Source organism: Mandrillus leucophaeus, unplaced genomic scaffold (assembly GCF_000951045.1).
Source record: "Mandrillus leucophaeus isolate KB7577 unplaced genomic scaffold, Mleu.le_1.0 Scaffold83, whole genome shotgun sequence".
In the NCBI taxonomy this organism is placed as follows: Eukaryota; Metazoa; Chordata; class Mammalia; order Primates; family Cercopithecidae; genus Mandrillus; species Mandrillus leucophaeus.
This window is the reverse complement of record NW_012109030.1, coordinates 3,247,073-3,251,574: the sequence shown is the minus strand read 5'-3', so window position 1 is coordinate 3,251,574 and position 4,502 is coordinate 3,247,073. Positions and strand designations below refer to the sequence as shown.

Genomic DNA, 4,502 nt, shown 5'->3' with positions numbered 1-4,502 from the left:
GCCTCCCAAAGTGCTGGGATTACAGGCGTGAGCCACCGCGCCCGGCCACAAACTAATACTTTCAAAAGAAGAGACTATCTTCAAACAGACTTAATGATAGAAACTGTAGAAGGAACACAGAGACCATGTGTTCAACTTCCTCATTAGGACAGATGAGGAAACTGAGGCCCAGAGACGAAATGACTAAGTTAAGAGAGTGGCAAAGACATTCTGGACCACACAGTGGCAAAGCTCGGACTAGGACCAAGATCGGAGTCCGGTCCGCTCTTCACTACCCAACACTGCCTCTCACTTCTGACTGCTTTGCAAATTTTCTAAATGGATTGCTCACATTTTCTACCAAATTGTGGGTGTTGTGGCACTGTGAGTAACACCACCATTAATGTTACCTCTGGATCAGTAGCTGGATGGCATCTTTGAAGACTATAAAATATGTTTCAACTATAAGTACACTTTAATAACAGCTTGACAGTTTTATCTGCTTCTATAGCTGATCAAGTTTTAAGAAGTAAAAGTCATCATGATGATTTTTAAAGCTTCTCAAGCTAGGAGAAAACTACTGCCTTTTTTTAAATTTGCAGTATTACCACTGAGCAGCTACAATGTTTAAAAACCAGACACTGCTCAGACACAGTTATTTAGACATCCTCTGAGTCTCTACTTCCCACTGCATCTTGCTCCTATTAAAACCTACTATTCCTCAAGCATCAGCATTTCAAATGAAATTAAGTAAGTTGGTGAACAAATTAAATTCAACCCTACCAACCACCAAAGTAAAGACCAGTCTAATTGACAACTCGACCCCAATATTCCCATCAGAACATAATGAAGGCTCAAAAAATGACACAGATGGGCCCACACTACCAAAAATAAACCAGATGCCCCCTCTTCTCACCAACATGTATGACTGCAAATCCTTTACTGCACGGCCACTGTAACTCTACTTTAATCTCCTACCTCCTAGATAAAAATTGTTGGGATACCCAATCACTGAATTGTTCCTACCTCCTGGTCACATCCAACCCAGATCTGGCCCTATTTCCCTAATTCCACCTTCAAACCACCCAGTCCAACCACAAACCCAAGTCTGCCTTTCCAAAATAATCCCAGGGTTCTTCTGGGTACACCTGCCCCAGCAGAAACAAGCTAAATGAAGCCAACTTCTGTATAACTACACGTCGTGTTCCTGGTGGTTTTTGGCTGATGAAATTAGACACTGTCTGAAGTAACTAGTAACGTATGGCAGACTAGAAAGAACCTTAAATAAAAGGTCTACAAACCTAAATCCTGACTTCACTCTCTGGGTTTGTTTCCTTACTGGTAAAATGACAGCCAGTCATCCTATCATTTTATAAGTTTTTCATATCAAATCTCCATATATTGGCCAAACTGTGGGTCAAATAGGTTTGTTTCTATGGAAGAGTATGTTCTAACTTCCAACCACTCACTTACTACAGGTTGAGCATCCCTTATCCGAAACACCAGAAGTGTTCCAGATTTCAGAGCTTTTCCGATTTTAGAACATTTGCGAGTGTTTGGAATATTTCTGAGTATCTACGCTCTGAAATGCTCCAGCGAGCATTCCCTTTGAGCATGTCGGTGCTCAAAAACTTTTGAATTTTGGAGCGTTTCAGATTTCAGATTTGGGATGTTCAACCTGTATTTCACTTTTGAAATACTGAATTAGTCAAGTGTTTGTCTGGAAAACTTCATTTTTCACTCTTAAGAAAAAAGAGACCTTAATGCCAGAAACAACGGTAACAATGGTGTGTTTTTTCTGTAGGCTTAAAATGTTCCATAATTGAAAGAATTTAAGTTGGCTCTTATTTGATTTCTGCTTCTGCAATGAACACTGAGCGTGAGGACCAGGACACATCTGTCTGGGTCTTTGGAGGATTGTCTGTCTCTAACCAAACCCTAGAGAACAGCTATTTCCATGGCCCAGGTCCTTTTAATTCAAGTCTGTTTTCCTACTTCCCTCTCTTCAGGCCACCTCATGGGCTTTCTGTGAACAACCAATAGGCAGGTTTCTTAGGGAGGACACCAAAAGCAAGAAAGGAGTAAAGCAACAGCTGTCAGCAAGCCCAGGACCCAGAGCGCTCTCTGGTTGACTGAACTTGGTTGACTGAACCTGGTTGGCTTAACCGGTCGCTATGTCTCCTACGGGGGAGCACAGGGTGGGCCTGAAGATCAAATGGGGAGCAAGACGTGCTCCAGGAGCTCCCAGCCTGGAGAAGACAGCAGACGCGACAGACCCACCCAAGGGTCAACAACTCTGAACACGGACACCCTGGGGGTCCAGGGGGAGGCACAGGGAGGCCTGAGGGACCAGATGCTCTCTGAGAGCACCTCCTGCCAGTTCCAGGGGAGGCACGTGTGCCCCTGTAGACAGTTCCGTAAGGATGTGTGGGACGCAGGTAACACCACCTAGCTGCAAGTAGCTGGAAGCGCGGGGCTCCTCTGCAGCTCACACGAGAATGCTGGAGTTAGCCCAGGGCTGCTTCAGCACTTGCAGGTGGCAGGAGGGACCTGGGCTCTTCTCCTAGCCCTGCCTCAGCTGCCCCAGGCACACATGGGAATAAGGGAAGGCAGGGACAGCCCCTGAGGAGGGCTCTCTCCAGCTGGAAGGTAAGGCACTCCCAGAAGCCCCTGGGGGCCTTCCTCCATCGCCTCATTGGCCAGAACAGTGTCACATGACCACTCCAGCCACAAAGGGTGCCAGGAAAACGCAAATTGGTATTGAGCAGGGAAGAGGGGATGGCAATGGCTGTCAGGTGGACAATCAAGCCTGCTCTACATGTACACATGCACACACATGTGCATGCACACACACACACAGAGTTACCAACTGAATGCTGAGTCCCCCCCTAAATTCCTATGTTGAAGCCCTAACCACCAAAGTGACAGTATTTGGAGGTGAGACCTTTGGAAGGTAATTAGGTTTAGATGAGATCATGAGGCTGCAGTCCACATGACGGGATCAGTGTCCTTATAAGAAGAGGAAAAGAGACCAGAGCTTCTTCTTTCTCAGTCTCTCCCTGTACTCTCCAGCCCCAATGCCATGTGAGGGCACAATGAGAAGATGGTTGTCTGCAAGCCAGGAACCCAATCTGCTGGCACCTTGCTCTGGGACTTCTAGCCTCCACAAGTGTGAGGAAATAAATGTCTATTATTTAAGCCACCCAGTCTACGGCATCTGTTATGGCAGCCTAAAGAGACTAAGACACATACGAAATTCAACCGCCTTCAGCGGCAGGCCATCCTCCTGACAAGGGGCTCGCCGGGCCACTTAGTTAACTACTCTGGATCCCAGCTCCAAGCTGAAAGGGAAACAAGAGCAATGGGAGTTTCTTAGAACTGCTAAGTACTCGCAGCATCTATAATGAAAGCTGCAATAAGCAACAAAGATGAGAGAAGTTTAGACCTTTTAGTCTCAGCTTTTCCATTTATGTAAAGCCTCCCTTTTAAACTAAGGGGGATTTGGCAAAAGTTTAATGTAAACACATTTGTAGTGAGTGTGGGCACTGGAATAAGGGAGTAAACTACACTGCCCCTGAACTTTCCTGATTCAACTCTGCACATTAATTCAACTCCCTCTGGAGGCCTGTGGTTCTAAGAAGCCAGGCCTTGCCATTTTCCCACAGGCTGCCTTGCAGAGTCATGAGTAAACAAAAGCAAGGCAACCCCAGCTCCATGAGACCGTTCACTCACCACCAACAGTGATCTCAGTCACTCCATCACAGCACACCCAAATCCAGAAACTCGAAGTGATCTCCCCACAGGACTGAGCTGAAGCCTTTCACTATCTGTACGGATAGTAACAGACACAGGAAAACTTAAAAGTAGAATGGGAAAACGACTGCATCCTGCAAGTGAGCATCCTACTTGGCAAACAAAGAACACAGAACGATGAAAGCCTAAAAGCAAAGAGCTCACTGGTAAATACCCAGACATCGGGTATCACTGCATAACAACTTTTTTCTTATGGGAATGGAAAGGAGGCTGTTTTAGAAAATATTCAACATTTCAAAAATTCATGTAATTCTAGAGTTAAAAGAGGCCTTGGAGAAATACCACTTCATTTTAGTGATGAGGAACAGAGACATCAGTCATAATCCAGATCCTATAGAAGTGAAGTGATCCAATTCACCCTGACTCCAACAGGATGCTTTTAAGGATCATTTAAGACTACTGCAGTAATCTCATGTCTACTTTGTTGTTTCTATCCTCAAGTCAATTCTCTCTCTGTCCCTCTCAAAACAAAGCCTTAATAGTCACTCCTTCTCCCACTACACAAGTCTGTGAGAACAACCACCACCTACCACTGAGTCTACAGCTCTAGTCTTTGGCTGTCGGTATGAGGACTTTTGCCCCAAGAACCAATACATCCTCCATCAAGTTACTCACTCTGGCAATTCATTGCATTGCAATCAAGTCTGTTACTACCTAATAACTCCATGGTCAAGTAATGTTTGCCCAAAGTCTCTTTTTTTTTTTTTTTT

The 4,502-nt window shown here is 45.2% G+C and overlaps 1 protein-coding gene across 8 annotated transcripts in view; it reads right to left on the bottom strand.

Annotated features, from left to right (window-relative positions):
* FAM107B (family with sequence similarity 107, member B) overlaps positions 1 to 4,502 on the bottom strand; it is a 292,618-nt gene that overhangs the window by 27,848 nt on the left and 260,268 nt on the right. Inside the window, exon 1 of one of the 8 annotated variants that reach the window (XM_011968128.1) lies at positions 2,428 to 2,658. The exons of the other annotated variants lie outside the window; for them this stretch is intronic. The gene's annotated coding sequence lies outside the window, so the exon portion shown is untranslated. Of the gene's footprint in view, positions 1 to 2,427; positions 2,659 to 4,502 lie in introns of those variants that run through there. 8 annotated transcript variants of the gene reach the window in all.